At 39.4% G+C, this 17,987-nt stretch overlaps 1 pseudogene; it reads right to left on the reverse strand.

Annotated features, from left to right (window-relative positions):
* Positions 1 to 11,575: 11,575 nt before the first annotated feature.
* Positions 11,576 to 12,045, reverse strand: LOC102280976 (large ribosomal subunit protein uL23 pseudogene; annotated as a pseudogene).
* Between the last annotated feature and the right edge of the window lie 5,942 nt (positions 12,046 to 17,987).

Genomic DNA, 17,987 nt, shown 5'->3' on the forward strand with positions numbered 1-17,987 from the left:
CCAACTCTCACATCCATAACGTGAACTACTGGAAAAACTATCGCTTTGACTAGATGGACATTTGTTGGCAAAGTAATGTCTCTGCTTTTTAATATGCTATCTAGGTTGGTCATAACTTTTCTTCCAAAGAGCAAGTGTCTTTAAATTTCATGGCTGCACTCACCATCTGCAGTGATTTTGGAGTCCAAGAAAATAAACTCTGTCACTGTTTCCACTGTTTCCCCATCTGTTTGCCGTGAAGTGATGGGACCAGATGCCATGATCTTAGTTTTCTGAATGCTGAATTTTAAGCCAACTTTTTCTCTCTCCTCTTTCACTTTCATCAAGAGGCCCTTTAGTTCTTCTTTACTTTCTGCCATAAGGGTGGTACTATCTGCATATCTGAGGCTATTGATATCTCTCCTGGCAATCTTGATTCCAGCTTGTGCTTCATCCAGCCCAGGATTTCGCATGATGTACTTTGCATATAAGTTAAATAAGCAGTTGACAATATACAGCCTTGATGTACTCCTTTCCTGATTTGGAACCAGTCTGTTGTTCCATGTCCAGTTCTAACTGTTGCTTCTTCTACCCTATTCTGCAGGGTAGGTGCAGATACACCAAAATAGGAGGCTACTCTGTAATTCAGGTGAGAGATGAAGAGACAGACTCCATTCCTAGTAGTGGAGAAGAAGTGGATTTGAGAGAGATTTAGGAAATAAAATCAATACATCTTGATAATGGATTGGATATGTTGGGTGAAGGAGGAGACATAAAAAAATTTATTGATCAGATATCGATTGAATACATACTCTGTGCCAGCCACATTATCTTCTAGAAAATGAGGGATACAGATTGTCTCTTTTTCCACTGTATCAGTGACTGGCTGGTGATCCCTGAAATGGGAGACCCTAGAAAAATATTATGTTTTCAACTGTTCTTTTACTGATGTATATTTAAATGGTTTTCAAGTGTTTGTATATATAGACAGACACACACACACGTTTAGTGCTATTACACACAATGAAATAGTAAACATTTTCCTCTAAATTGATGTATAATTGATATACAGCATTATGTTGACTCCAGGTGTACAACATAATGATTTGATATTTGTATTGTGAAATGTTCACCCCAATCAGATCAGATCAGTTGCTCAGTCGTGTCCGACTCTTTGCGACCACATGAATCGCAGCACGCCAGGCCTCCCTGTCCATCACCAACTCCCAGAGTTCACTGAGACTCATGTCCATCGAGTCAGTGATGCCATCCAGCCATCTCATCCTCTGTCATCCCCTTCTCCTCCTGCCCCCAGTCCTTCCCAGCATCAGAGTCTTTTCCAATGAGTCAACTCTTCGCATGACGTGGCCAAAGTACTGGAGTTTCAGCTTTAGCATCATTCCTTCCAAAGAAATCCCAGGGCTGATCTCCTTCAGAATGGACTGGTTGGATCTCCTTGCAGTCCAAGGGACTCTCAAGAGTCTTCTCCAACACCACAGTTCAAAAGCATCAATTCTTTGGCGCTCAGCCTTCTTCACAGTCCAACTCTCACATCCATACATGACCACTGGAAAAACCATAGCCTTGACTAGACGAACCTTTGTTGGCAAAGTAATGTCTCTTCTTTTGAATATGCTATTTTGGTTGGTCATAACTTTCCTTCCAAGGAATAAGCGTCTTTTAATTTCATGGCTGCAGTCACCATCTACAGTGATTTTGGAGCCCAGAAAAATAAAGTCTGACACTGTTTTCACTGTTTCCCCATCTATTTCCCATGAAGTGATGGGACCAGATGCCATGATCTTCGTTTTCTGAATGTTGAGCCTTAAGCCAACTTTTTCACTCTCCACTTTCACTTTCATCAAGAGGCTTTTGAGTTCCTCTTCACTTTCTGCCATAAGGGTGGTGTCATCTGCATATCTGAGGTTATTGATATTTCTCCCAGCAATCTTGATTCCAACTTGTGTTTCTCCCAGTCCAGTGTTTCTCATGATGTACTCTGCATATAAATTAAATAAACAGGGTGACAATATACAGCCTTGACGTACTCCTTTTCCTATTTGGAACCAGTCTGTTGTTCCATGTCCAGTTCTAACTGTTGCTTCCTGACCTGCATACAGATTTCTCAAGAGGCAGATCAGGTGGTCTGGGATTCCCATCTCTTTCAGAATTTTCCACAGTTTATTGTGATCCACACAGTCAAAGGCTTTGGCATAGTCAATAAAGCAGAAATAGATGTTTTTCTGGAACTCTCTTGCTTTTTCCATGATCCAGCGGATGTTGGCAATTTGATCTCTGGTTCCTCTGCCTTTTCTAAAACCAGCTTGAACATCAGGAAGTTCATGGTTCACATATTGCTGAAGCCCAATAAGTCTAGTTAATATTGGTTACCAGGTATAGTCAACATAACTTTTTTCTTGTGATGAGAACTTTTAAGATTTACTCTCTCAGTAACTTTGAAATATGCAATACAGTGTTGTTAACTGTTGCTGTGCTGTACCTTACATCCCCATGACTGATGTATTTTATAACCGAGCGTTTGTACTTTTTGACTTTCTTCACCCATATTGCCTACCACCCACCCTCTGTCTCTGTCAACCACCACTCTTTTCTGTATCTATGAGTTTGCTTTTTTTTTTCTTTTTAAAGACTCCAAATAAAAGTGAGATCATATGGTATTTTTCTTTCTCTGACTTATTTCACCTGGCATAGTACCCTCCAGATCCATTTATGTGGTTGCAAATGGCAAGATTTCATCTTTTCTATGGCTGAAGAATATTTCTGTGTGTGTGTGTGTGTGTGTGTGTGTGTGTGTGTGTATGCTGCATTCTTCATTCATCTGTTGGTTGTTAGTTGTTTCCATATCTTGGCTATTGTAAATAATGCTGAACATTGGGGTGTATATATCCTTTGGAGTTAGTGTTTTTGTTTTATTCTGGTAACTCTCCAGAAGTGGAATTGATGGATCATATAGTTGTTCTATTTTTAATTTTTTGAGGAACTTCCATAGTATTTTCCATAGTAATTGCACCAGTTTACCTTCTCAATAGCGTACAAGTGATCCATTTTCTCTACTTTCTCACCAACACTTATTTCTTGTCTTTTTAATTATAGTCATTCTAACAGACGTAAGGTGATATCTCTTTGTGGTTTTGATTTGCATTTTTCTAATTAATGATGCTGAACATCTTTCCATGTACATGTTAGCCATCTGTATGTCTTCTTTAGAAAAATGCCTGTTCAAATCCTCTGCCCATATTTTAATTGGATTGTTTGTTTTTTGTAATTAAGTTGTATGAATTCTTTACATATTTTGGATATTACCCCCTCATTGGATATATGATTTGCAAATGTTTTCTCCTATTCTATATACAGACATATAATAAAATGCTCTCTATATATATATACAATATATATAATATATACTTCTATATTCTGTCTATATAGAATACATTCTATATATTTATATATGTTCTGTGTCTATATCTCTAGCTATCAGCTATATGTAACATATAAAATGATCAATAGAATCATGATCAATAGAATGCCAACATTAAGTATTTTAACTTATTGTATACTTCCAAAGATTATTTCAAACGTTTTCTTAAATAACCTGGACATGCACTATTCTGTAGGTTAATATCTATTAACATCTACAAAACATACAGAGTTTGGGGTTTTAGAGTGTTTGATCTCCACCCGTATAATCTGCCTCTGGTGAATACTTTTTGGCAGTCAGACTATGCCATAGGATAATTCTGTCTTTTCGTCTTCTCTGAGGGAAGTATGTGTTGGTTAACTTTCTGTTTGGCCCCAAGACTCATTCTCTGCTTTTCTCTGCCCTGCTCTGTGTCCCGTGGTGCTGCCTTGCTCGGGCTTCATCGCTGGATGCCCTTGACCTCTAGCTACTGGTTGGGTCAGTTAGTGGGGGCACTGGCAGGAGGCTGGAGGGTGGGAGGAGCGGGCTGAGGTATTTACTTCCTTAGCAACTGGGCTTCGGTCTGGTCAGTGGGCGCCTCCCTCTGTGTGCACTCTTCCACAGGGCAATTCTCTCCCACTCCAGTAATGCTGTGGCCCTTGAGGGAGGTCAGCACTTACTGTTGCTGGACTGTGTGCTTCACTTTCCTTCTTTGGGAACCTTAACCCTGATGTTTTTGCAAGTAACTCCTTCATTCAGTTTGCTTCAGTTAAACCTTTTTGGTGTACTTTCGGTGTTTTCAGGGCCCTGCCTGTTATATGTTCATTTGGCTCACCCCAAAGATCACAGTTAAAACATAGGGGACCCTCCAAGACATCTTAGTTTACCCTCTCATATTATCTGATCCGGTCCCTCTCTTGGTCTGTAGGATGTCTGCAGTGGTCCTGAGTGCTGGTCATGGTTGGGGACTGCCTTGCAATAAGCTTGTACTCCCTGAGCCTGTACTGAGCCAACATGACTTAGTGTAGCCCATGATTGGTTCCTGCCCAGAGTTAGAATGGGAAAGTGACAAAGCCCCTCATGGAACTCCTGGCAGATTTCTCCCCAATATGATATACACAAAGCCACTGTCTAGAGTGGAGTGGCCTGTCCCTAAAACTTATTGACTCTTCATATAGAACATGGATCCAGGAAGCACAGTTTCCATTTACCATGGAGGAGTTTTAGCATATTTATTATTATATTATTGATATATATAATATTATTATATTATATTATTCCAGTTCCAGTTCAGTCACTCAGTTGTGTCTGACTCTTTGCAACCCCATGAATCGCAGCACGCCAGGCCTAGGCCCTCACCAACTCCCGAAGTTTACTCAAACTCATGTCCATCGAGTCAATGATGCCATCCAGCCAGCTCATCCTCTGTCATCCCCTTCTCCTCCTGCCCACAATCCCTCCCAGCATCAGGGGCTTTTCCAATGAGTCAACTCTTCGCATGACGTGGCCAAAGTACTGGAGTTTCAGCTTTTAGCATCAGTCCTTCCAATGAACACACAGGACTGATCTCCTTTAGAATGGACTGGTTGGATCTCCAAGGGACTCTCAAGAGTCTTCTCCAACACCACAGTTCAAAAGCATAAACTCTTCGGTGCTCAGCTTTCTTCACAGTCCAACTCTCACATCCATACATGATCCAGGAAAAACCATAGCCTTGACTAGACGGACCTTTGTTGGCAAAGTAATGTATCTGCTTTTCAATATGCTATCTAGGTTGGTCATAACTTTCCTTCCAAGGAGTAAGTGTCTTTTAATTTCATGGCTGCAGTCACCATCTGCAGTAATTTTGGAGCCCCCCAAAATAAAGTCTGACACTGTTTCCACTGTTTCCCCATCTATTTCCCATGAAGTGATGGGACCAGATGCCATGATCTTAGTCTTCTGAATATTGAGCTAAAGCTAACTTTTTCACTCTCCACTTTCACTTTCATCAAGAGGCTCTTTAGTTCCTCTTCACTTTCTGCCATAAGGGTGGTGTCATCTGTATATCTGAGGTTATTGATATTTTCCCCAGCAATTTTGATTCCAGCTTGTGCTCCTTCCAGCCCAGCATTTCTCAGGATGTACTCTGCATATAAGTTAAATAAGCAGTTGACAATATACAGCCTTGACGTACTCCTTTTCCTATTTGGAACCAGTCTGTTGTTCCATGTCCAGTTCTAACTGTTGCTTCCTAACCTGCACACAGGTTTCTCAAGAGGCAGGTCAGGTGGTCTGGTATTCCCATCTCTTTCAGAATTTTCCACAGTTTATTGTGATCCACACAGTCAAAGACTTTAGCATAGTCAAAGGGACTATGGTTTCAATGTGTCTGCCCTCTGATGCCCTCTCGCAACACCTACTGTCTTACTTGGGTTTCTCTTACCTTGGTTGTGGGGTAAAGTGCAGCAAAGTGCAGCCACTGCTCCTTACCTTGGATGAGGGGTATCTCCTCAGGGCCGCCCCTCCTGACCTTGAACGTGGAGTAGCTCCTCTCGGCCATCCTGCACCCGCGCAGCCGCCGCTCCTTGGACGTGGAGTTGCTCCTCCCATATTATATTATTATTGATCTATTATTATCTGGAAATATATTCACAAATAATTATAGCATCAATTCCTTTTTAAAAATTTATTTATTTAATAGGATAATTAAACATGAATAGGCCATAGGCATACACATGTTCCCTCTCTCCTGAGCCCCCCATTCCTCCTCCCTCCATAGCCTATCCCTACAGGTTGTCCCAGAGCAATGGCTTTGGGTTCCCTGGGTCATACATCAAACTCCCACTGGCTATATATTTTACATATGGTAATGCGTATTTTGCATATGTTTCAATCTATAGCAACATAATGTTTATATTTCAATGTATAACATCAATTTCTACCTTGACATCATAAAGTAACTTTCCTAAAAAACAAACAAAAAAAACCCCTTTCAAATTATCAAGAGAAATTGTCAAGGATTTTAAGTTGGATCCTTAAGTGATTAACTTTGTGTGAAGATATTTTTTAATTAAGGAATTTATTGTTTCCAGTAGAGAGGGAAACAAAAAACCAAAAAACCCCCCAAAACACGAACCTTTTTATTTTTTCTTTTTTTCAGTTTTATTTATTTATTTATTTTTATTTTACAATATTGTATTGGTTTTGCCATACATTGACATGAGTACACCATGGGTGTACATGTGTTCCCCATCCTGAAATCCCTCCCACCTCCCTCCCCATCCCATCTCTCTGGGTCACCCCAGAGCACCAGCCCCGAGCACCCTGTATCATGCATCAAACCTGGACTGGCAATTCGTTTCACATATGATATTTTACATGTTTCAATGCCATTCTCCCATATCATCCCACCCTTGCCCTCTCCCACAGAGTCCAAAAGACTGTTCTATACATCTGTGTCTCTTTTGCTATCTCGAATACAGGGTTATCGTTACCATCTTTCTAAATTTCATATATATGCATTGCTGCTGCTGCTGCTGCTAAGTCGCTTCAGTTGTGTCAGACTCTGTGCGACCCCATAGACGGCAGCCCACCAGGCTCCACCATCCCTGGGATTCTCTAGGCAAGAACGCTGGAGTGGGTTGCCATTTCCTTCTCCAATGCAGGAAAGTGAACAGTGAAAGTGAAGTCGCTCAGTCATGTCCAACTCTTATCGACCCCATGGACTGCAGCCTACCAGGCTCCTCTGTCCATGGGATTTTCCAGGCAAGAGTACTGGAGTGGGGTGCCATTGCCTTCTCCAATATATGCGTTAGTATACTGTATTGGCAATGGCACCCCACTCCAGTACTCTTGCCTGGAAAATCCCATGGACGGAGGAGCCTGGTAGGCTGCAATCCATGGGGTCGCTGAGGGTCGGACATGACTGAGCGACTTCACTTTCACTTTTCACTTTCCTGCATTGGAGAAGGAAGTGGTAACCCACTCCAGTGTTTTTGCCTGGAGAATCCCAGGGACGGGGGAACCTGGTGGGCTGCCGTCTATGGGGTCGAACAGAGTCGGACACGACTGAAGTGACAGCAGCAGCAGCATACTGTATTGGTGTTTTTCTTTCTGGCTTACTTCACTCTGTATGATAGGCTCCAGTTTCATCCACCTCATTAGAACTGATTCAAGTGTATTCTTTTTAGTGGCTTAGTAATATTACATTATGTATATGTACCACAGCTTTCTTATCCATTCGTCCACTGGTGGACATCTAGGTTGCTTCCATGTCCTGGCTATTATAAACAGTGCTGTGATGAACATTGGGGTACATGTGTCTCTTTCAATTCTGGTTTCCTCAGTGTGTATGCCCAGGAGTGGGATTGCTGGATCATAAGGCAGTTCTGTTTCCAGTTTTTAAAGGAATCTCCACACTGTTCTCCATAGTGGCTGTACTAGTTTGCATTCCCACCAACAGTGTAAGAGGGTTCCCTTTTCTCCACACCCTCTCCAGCATTTATTGCTTGTAGAGTTTTGGATAGCAGCCATTTTGACTGGTGTAAAATGGTACCTCATTGTGGTTTTGATTTGCATTTCTCTGATAATGAGTGATGTTGAGCATCTTTTCATATGCTTGTTAGCCATCTGTATGTCTTCTTTGGAGAAATGTCTGTTTAGTTCTTTGGCCCACTTTTTGACTGGGTTGTTTATTTTTCTGGAATTGAGCTACAGGAGTTGCTTGTATATTTTTGAGATTAATTATTTGTCCATTGCTTCGTTTGCTATTATTTTCTCCCATTCTGAAGGCTGTCTTTTCACCTTGCTTGTAGTTTCCTTTGTTGTGCAGAAGCTTTTAATTTTAATTAGGTCCCATTTGTTCATTTTTGCTTTTATTTCCAATATTCTGGGAGGTGGATTATAGAGGATCCTGCTGTGGTTTGTGTCAGAGAAACACTAACCTTTAAATACTAGATTTATTTTTGGTGTAGTAGGGAGAAAGTGAATACAGAAAAGTATGTGGGGAGTTATAATCACCTGGATTTTCATAATTAGGGTAAATGTTAGCATTTTGCCATATTTGCTTCAAATCAATGTTTTTAAAAATTTGTTTTATTATTATTATTTTTAATTTTTGACCTTGAAAATGCCTTTAAAAGTCCCATGGGATCCTCTCTCAGGTCCCATTTTCCTCCCATACTCCTAGGAGAAATTATTATAAAGAATTTGGTATGTATCCAATCCATGCGAAGTTAATGCATACAATAATTTATTTACTTTGACATCTATGAGTATTCTATTATACAATTACACCTCAATTTATATGCCTAATTTCCTGCTGATGGACTTCTAGTTTTTTTCCAATTACCCTGCTGTGAGCAATGTTGACATGAACATGCTAGTCTGTGTTTCACTGAGCACTTTTTTTCCAGGGTTTATACCTAGACATGGAGTTGCTGGGCCACGGGGATATGTTCATTTTCAGCCCTACAAGATAGCTAAAACTGATTATTTTAGTCAATTAATTTACTCTGACCACATGTGTAGCTTGAAACAACAAGTAATATTATTTGTTGTGTGTGTACCAGTTTCTAGGACTGTGGAGCAAATTACTGCAAAATACAGTGGCACAGAGCAACTGTTGATTATGCTCACAGATTCTGGGCAAGGCGCAGAGGTGTCTGGGGCCTCAACTGAATGAAGCAAAAGCTGAGGCTAGTGGAATCATTCAAAGGCTAGTTCACTCACATGTCTGGTAGTCAATGCTGGCTCTTAGCTAAGGGAGGCCCTAGCTGGGCTGTTGGCCTGAACATCTCCATGAAACCTCTCCATGTGACCTGGGCTAAATCATGACACAGTGGCCAGGTTCCAAGGGTAAGGAGAGATGGGAAGAGAGAGAGAATGAACTAGGCAGAAGCTGTGTCATCTTTTAAGACCTACCCTTGGAAGTAATGCAGTCACTTTGCATCCTATTCATTAGAATCAACTCATAAAAGCTGGCCCCTTTTTAAGGGGTGGGAACAGAGGCTCCTTCCTAGCTCTCTATGGAGAAATGTCAAAGTCATACTGTAATAAAAGCATGGGGGGGTGAGAAATATACTGGTGCAGCCATCTTTGGAAATCTGCTACATTGTATTTTTGTTTTTTCTTTTTTATAGTAAAATGTTATTTTCTGCTTATAAAAGTAATACTAATTGCAGAGAAAAATTCAGAAAAATGCAGAAGGGTATAAAGAAGAAAATAAAGCCTATCAATTATCCCATCATCCAGAAATAGCCTGAGTTAACATTTCTTATGCATGTACACACATTTTTTGGAAAGTAAAAATCAGATCATAGTATATATACTGCATCTTCATTTAGCAAAATATCACTGACCTTTTCATCGTCAATCAATAGAGCTCTACACCATCATTTAAACAATGATACCTTCCATTATATACTGCCTTCATTTATCCAGTCTCCTCTTTATGGACACTTAGGTCATTTTAAATTTTCACTATTTGTATGTCTTTAAAGTATATATAAATGGTATTATACTGAATGAAATATTAAATATTGCTCTTACCCACTAAAATTATATTTTAAAGAGCTAAGTTAGTATGGATAGTAATCATTCATTTTAACATCTGTAAGTTAAAATTCTGTTATTCAGTTATAGAGTTATATTACAGTTTATGCATCTAATTTTCTGCTGATGAACTTTTAGGTTTTTCCCAGTTATGCTACTACAGACAGTGTTGAATGAACATGCTGTCATGTCTCGTATTTTTCCTAGTGTATTTTTGTATTTATACCTAGTCCTGGCATCTCTGGGTCATGAGGTCTTCTCATTTTCAGCTATACTAATAGCATAGCCATTAGTCACATGATTATTTTAGTCATGTGACTCATTGCCATCGACTGTTGGATGGATTTCTGAGGTTTCTCGGCAAGGTCTGGCATTTATTAGAGTCAGCGTGCCACTTCAGTTCTAGATGCATGCCCATGGACGGTGGGTGACCGGAGTGAATGATTTATAATCACATGCAAGAATGCAGAGTAGGCAGAGCTTTGATAATATTTTTGTTATATAGTATTTCAGTGTTTTGTTTGAAAATATTTTTAAAATGTCAGAAATATGAAGGTGTCATGCCTCTTTCATTTATTCAAGAAATATCTTGCCAAATATGAGTTAAACAACACTTTTTTATGCACCTTTGGCATAAAATCACTAAAACTGGTCTAAATAAACCTCAGAAACAGATGGTGTGAAGTCCCCTAGAAAAGTGACTTTATATTGGAACAGAAACACTACTGGTCAGAGACCAGTTATAACTGGTTTGACTCCGAAGATTTTTCCTGTTCTCTTGGTTCCTTTTGAACAATATTGCTGAGTTTGATTGCAAAGGGGGAACTTCATCAAAGTCATCTGGTTCCTTGGATCACATTACATAGGATCCTAAGATCCTAACCTGTGTTCACAATGGTACCTTTTGTCTATAAACCTCAGTACATATTTAAATGGATATTACTGGAAGGTATTTATCTGCTTACAAATGGCTTAGTGTTTTTTTCTTTTACATTGTGGCTTATTACAGAGTATTGAATATAGGTTCGCTATGCTATACAGTAGGACCTTGTTGTTATCCATTCGATATGTAATAGTTTCTATCAGCTCATCCCAGACTCCCAAGTCATCCTCTCTCACCCTCTCTCCCCCTTGGCAACTGCAAGTCTTTTCTCTATGTCTGTAAGTTTGTTTCTGGTTTGTAGATAGGATCACTTGTGTAATATTTTAGATTCCACATATAAGTGATGTCATATGGTGTTTGTTTTTCTCTTTTGGACTGACTTCACTTGGTGTGATACCCTCTAGGTCCATCCTTGTTGCACATGGCATTATTTCATTCCTTTTTATGAGTCAGATTCCATTGTTTATATTACCACACCTTCTCTATCCATTCTTCTGTCGATTGACTTTTGTTTCTTCTATGTCTTGACTATTGTAAATAATGCTGCTATGAACATAGGACTGCATGTATCTTTTTGAATTATAATTTTGTCCAGATATATGCAGATGGCTTAGTGTTTTGATTTTCTGGCAAGAAGTTGGCATTATTTCTCTTCTCTCCTGATCAGGTTCTATACTAAGCAACTGTACTAGATACAGGTTTTTTTTTTTTTTTTACATAGTGAAAACTTTTATATTTGGAATTAGCCAGCTGGACTCAGTTTAGATGATCCCAATTTTGTCGACAACATCCAAAGCATCATAGTCAGGAGCCAGTTGAACATATGCCTTCTTCTCTCCATCAGGCCTGATCAGAGTATTGACCTTAGCCACATCAATGTCATAGAGCTTCTTCACAGCCTGTTTAGTTTGGTGCTTGCTGGCCTTGACATCCACAATGGATACCAGTGTGTTGTCTTCCATTTTCTTCATGGCTGACTCGGTGGTGAGGGGGAATTTGATGATGGCATAGCAGTCAAGTTTGTTTCTCCTGGGGCGCTCTTCTGAGGATATTTGGGCTGCCTCCTGAGCCGCAGGGTTTCGGGCCGCCGGAAGGTGGGCGACGTCCAGATCTTTTTTTTGTGGCTGTGAACACCTTTCACCACTGCTTTCTTGGCCTTCAAAGCCTTTGCTTTGGCTTCAGCTTTAGGAGGGGCAGGGTTTTCCTTCTTCGCCTTCGGTGCCATCTTCATGAAAACGCTAGATACAGTTTTTAAGTGTAGTAGTTGTCATGTAATCTAGTGCCAGTTAAAATTTTGTTTTATATTTGCTACAATTCCTTTCTTGAACCTCAGTGTAAGATAAACCGAAATCCTACTCTTTGTTTCTGCTTGTGTTCAAATTTTAAAAGAAAAGGGAACAGGGCTACTTTTAGATTGTAGTTTCTATTTGGAGTGGAAATATTTCCACTGTTTTGTACTAGCCCTGGGAAAGAAACCAGATTGCCTCTGGCTAAGGGTTCTTGGTTAACCAAGTGAATCCTCTCAGATTTTGGGTCCCTGGCATGCATGACTGAGCCACTAGAATCTATGAGCAGCTAGCTTCTGGGAGTGAAATAGGGCTACTGAAAAAATGTGAAGCAAAATTCCAACATGGAAAATTACCCCACAAAGAACTGACTTGTAACTTAAGATATGATGTCACCACCTAATTTTCTATAATTGCATTTGCTATTGACCCTGTATAAGGATCCTCTTTGATGTTTTTAAGCGTTCTGCTCTCTCTCTCTTTTTAAAAAGACTTTTCCTGGGCTTCCTTGGTGGTTCAGTGGTTAAGAATCTGCCTGCCAATGCAGGAGACACGGATTCAATCCCTGATCTGGGAAGATCCCACATGCTGCAGAGTAAATAAGCCCGAGCACCACAACTGTTGAGCTTTGCCCTAGAGCCTGGGAGCCACAGCTACCAAGCCCATGTGCCTTTCCTGAAGCCTGTGAGCCCTAGAGTCCCCACTCCACAACAAGAGTAGCCACCGCAGTGAGAAGCCTGCACACACAGCTAGAGAAAAGGCCTGCAGGGCAATGAAGGCCCAACAGCCAGAAATAAATTAATGAAATTATTTTAAAAAAGGCTTTTCCTACTTTGTGAAAAATGATTACAAATAAATATGATTGAAGATCATAAACTATAAAAGCAACCATGAAGAATGACCTCTAGGAAGCTCTGCTTATCGCAAAACTTGTGTTTCAGAGTCATTCTTGAATGACTCATCATAAAAGCAAATTTCCCAGACAATATTAATAAAGACAAATCTTGAGGAAATCAAAATAAACAAATTCTTTTTTAATAGAAAATAAATTTTATTGTGAAATATGTTTAACATAAAATTTGCCATCTTAAGCACTTTTAAGCTCACAGTTCTGTGGCAGTAGGTACATTTTACATTGTTCTACAGCCATCACCATCATCCATCTCTAGAACTTTTTCATCTTGCAAATCTGAAACTCTATCCATTGAACAAGAACTCACTACTCTGCCCTCCAACCCCTGGCAACCACCATTCTACTTTCTGCTATGAATTTGACTACTGTAGATCCTCGTATAAGTAGAATCATATTATACTTGTCCTCTGCTGACTCTCTTATTTCATTTAGCATAATGTCCTCAAAGTTCATCCATGTTGTACATGTATCAGAATATCTTTCCTTTTTAAAGCTGATAGTCCATTGAATATATAGGCCACATTTTGCTTATCTATTTATCCATCGATGGACACTTGAGTTGCTTCTACTTTTGACCAACAACAAATAATGCTGTTGTGAGGACTGTGTACAAATATCTGTTGGAGTTCCTGCTTTCAAATCTTTCGGGTATATACCCAAAGTGGAAGTGGAAATCCTAGATCATATGGTAATTCTATGTTTAATTTTTTGAGGAATCACAATACTATTTTCCATAGCGGCTGTATCATTTTACATTCCCACCAATAGTACACAAAGGTTCCAATTTCTCCACATCCTTGCTAACACTTATTTTCTGTGTGTTTTAATAATAGTAATTCTAATAAGTGTCAAGAGTCGTGAACATATTTAATGTCAACACATGTATAGTTATCCTCTTGAAAGACATTTATTTTTTCACTGTGAAAACAAAGCTATGATCAATAAAATCTTTGTGGTTGTGATTGACTGTAAGCTTGTATTATATTACCAAAAGTTGAAGTACTGGATTAAAGGTATATATATTTATGGTGTTTGCTGCCATTTACACTCTGAGAGTTTCTAATCGTTGCATACTAAACAAGACCAGCTATTACCAAAAAATTTTTTTATTTTGCCAGTATGATGGTCAATAAGTGATATCTCATTGCTTTTCTTATATTCTTTAAGGGACAGAGTTAATATCTTTTCATCTTTTTACTTCAACCCTCAGTCAAATGGATTGAAAATTGCTGATGAGCAGCTTCCCAGGGAAAACTGGGGTTTCATTACCAAGATAAGGATGGATATATATTGCATAAGCAAAAGCAGCATATTTTTATAGTTTAATTTTCACTTCTGAGTCATCTAGAATTTATTTTAATGGCTTCATTATTTCAAATGGCTAGCTGGTTGTCCCAACATTGTTCACAGAGTAGTCCCTCTTTTCCCCAATGATTTTAAATGCTATGTCTATTATATTTTCAGTTGTATGGATTTGGATTTGACTCTTTTGGAGTATGCATTTTGTTCTATTTGTCTGTCAGTTCTTATGCTAGGAGTACATTGCTTTACTTATATAGCTATAGCTTTATATTTCAGTTGCCCATGGGACAAGCCTGCTCATTTTTTCTTTTTTTCCTCCCCAGAAATTTCTCACTAGTCTTACATGTTTATTCTTCTAGAGAAGTAATTCTCAGTGTTGGCAGCACATCATAATCACTCAAAGAGCTCTAATAAACACTTGGTCCTGCACTCAGAGGTCCTAATTTAATTGCTTTGGGATTCATCCTGGGAAAAGAGAGTTGTGAAAACTCTTCAGATGATTCTAACATGTAACCAAAGTTGATGGTGATTCAAGATGAAATTTAAGACTGCTTGGTTCCATTTCTGTTATGATTTTGGTGTGTATTTTATTGCAAACTGAAAGTGAAAGTCGCTCAGTCGTGTCCGACTCCTTGTGACCCCATGCACTGTACAGTCCATGGCTTTCTCCAGGCCAGAATACTGGAGTGGGTAGCCTTTCCCTTCTCCAGGGGATCTTCCCAACCCAGGTCTCCAGCATTGCAGGCAAATTACTAACCAGCTGAGCCTGTATTGTATTGAATAATAGATTAATTTAGAGGTAATTGACATCATTGTAATAGTATGTCTATTATAGACTCAGTTACAGTTATTTGGTTGAAAAAAATCAGAAGCAAATTTTTACTGACTTAAAGAAAAAGTGTAACATAAGGAATTCCTGAAAGGATGTGGAGGGGCTAACAGATGTGAAGAAAAGCTGAAGGACTGGATTTGGGCATAAAAAGAGCTAGAGTACTTATAGTGATCTGCAGCTCCACTCAAATTCCTCAGATCCACCAGCTTTCTGTCCGAGGCTCAGTTTTCAGATTCTGGAGAGAATTCAGTGATCCTTGCTTGGGTAACTTGTTTACCCCTTGGCTGAAAAAGGGCTAGACACATAGATAACAGGCATAACAAGTCTGCACACAGTGGGACAGGAAACCCACCGAAAGTGAAAGTGTTAATCATTCAGTTATATTCGATTCTTTGCAACCCCATGGACTGTAGCCAACCAGACTTCTCTGTCCATAGAATTCTCCAGGCAAGAATACTGGAGTGGGTTGCCATTACCTTCTCCAGGGGATCTTCCCGACCCAGGGATCGAACCCCAGTCTCCCACATTGCAGGTAGATTCTTTACTGTCTGAGCCACCAGGGAAGCCACAGAATAGGAAGCAGTTGTTCCAGAAACAGAAGCCTGGATGTTCTGGGGGACAAAGGCAGTAACAATGACAACAAGGGTGACAGAAATACGTGTGCAGTACACCCATGTTGGAGAAGGCGATGGCGCTCCACTCCAGGGCTCTTGCCTGGAAAACCCCATGGATGGAGGAGCCTGGTGCACTGCAGTCCATGGGGTCGCTAGGAGTCGGATACGACTGAGTGACTTCATTTTCACTTTTCACTTTCATGCATTGGAGAAGAAAATGGCAACCCACTCCAGTGTTCTTGCCTGGAGAATCCCAGGGACAGGGGAGCCTGGTGGGCTGCCGCCTATGGGGTCACGCAGAGTCGGACACGACTGATGCGACTTAGCAGCAGTAGCAGTGTTTCTTGTTGTTTTATGATTTTCTTAATTTGTACACTACTTATTTTGTTTATTTATAAGTGTCTTATGCATTTTGTTTCTATTGTGAATACCATCTTTTTTTTAACTGATATTGTCAACATATAAGAAAGCTTAGTGTTTAAAAAAAATTTCAGTTTTACTGAGGTATAATTGAGAAAGCTTTGTGTTTAATGTTAATTTGACCACCTAATAGAACTCTCTAATGGTTTTAATACCTTTGCGATTCAACCTGCCATGTTTTTCAGATAGATAGTAACATCTGAAAAATGATAATTTTGTCTGTTTCCAATATTTTGCACCTCTTTTTTCCCATTTCTGGTTGTTTGACAAGGACTTCTACAAGATTAAATCATAGACAACTTTAGCTTATTCATTATATTTATGGAAATAATTCTTATATCTAATTATTAAATGTGACACTATTTTGAATATATAATTTGTCATGTTTAAGACATCTTTGTGTCATTATTTTTTAAACTTTGGTTTTAATTGTCAATTGAGCACAATATTGTTGTTGTTGTTTAGCTGCCAAGATGTGTCCAAGTCTTTGGTGACTCCATGGACTATAGTCTACCAGGCTCCTCTGTCCATGGAATTTCCCAGACAAGAATACTAGAGTGGGTTGCCATTTCCTTCTCCAGGAGATCTTCCTGACCTGGGGATCAAATTAATCAGCAATTGATGTGGAATTTTTTAAATGACTTTTGGAATCTCTTAATGATGTGGTTTTTTACCTTGAAAAATTATGATGATGAATTTTATTAAAAGAATTTGTATGCTGAACCAGCTTTACATTTTTGAAATGAACTCTACTTGGTTTGGTATACTATTCTGTTAATCTAATGCTGGATTCACTTGGTAATGTTTTACAGAAGATGCTTGCATCAGTATTTATGCTTAGGGTGTTTTGTAATTGATTTGTAATTTTTGCCCTTTGTTTTCAGCACTATGCTGGCTGTCAAACATATTTGGAAGGCTTGCGTTCTTTTACTATGTGCTGGAATGATTTAAATAGCATAGACAGAAATGCTCTTGATGATTTCAAGGAATTCACATGTCAAATCATCTGGACCTGGAACTTTTTAAAATGCTTTGTCAAGATTCTCCATTCATCCCACCATTACTCAATGGAATAAAATTTAATAATTCATATATTCCTAGAAAATTCTTAGCTGCCTTCAGGTTTTATATATATTAGTAACGTTAAATGAAGTATCCACTGACAAATATCTTTAGTTTCCTTTGTATCTGTGTTTTTTTTTTTCTGTCTTTCTAATTTTTTGTATTGGGGAAGAATCTAACTTAAATATTACCAGTATGTCCTGCTGCTGCCGCCAAGTCGCTTCAGTCGTGTCCGACTCTGTACGACCCCATAGACGGCAGCCCACTAGGCTCCCCCATCCCTGGGATTCTCCAGGCAAGAACACTGGAGTAGGTTGCCATTTCATTCTCCAATGCAGGAAAGTGAAAAGTGAAAGTGAAGTAGCTCAGTCGTGTCTGACTCTTTGTGACCCCATGGACTGCAGCCTACCAGGCTCCTCCATCCATGGGATTTTCCAGGCAAGAGTACTGGAGAGTATGTCCTACTGAAGGACTATTTTTGGTGGATCTCTTGTAAATGATGTTTCTTGCAAGGTTGTTTAAAATTTTACTATATGCCATTCTCCATATTAATTTATAAAAGTATGGGGTTGGCCAAAAAGTTCATTCAGGTTTTCTGTAACATGGAAAAACCTGAACTAACTTTTTGGCCAACCCAATAGCATGTTCTAAGTTGCTCAGTCATGTCCAACTCTTTGCTATGTCCACCTCTTTGCCAACTCTTTAACCCTATGGACCATAGCCCACCAGGCTCCTCTGTCTATG

Source organism: Bos mutus, chromosome 9 (assembly GCF_027580195.1).
Source record: "Bos mutus isolate GX-2022 chromosome 9, NWIPB_WYAK_1.1, whole genome shotgun sequence".
Classification (NCBI taxonomy): Eukaryota; Metazoa; Chordata; class Mammalia; order Artiodactyla; family Bovidae; genus Bos; species Bos mutus.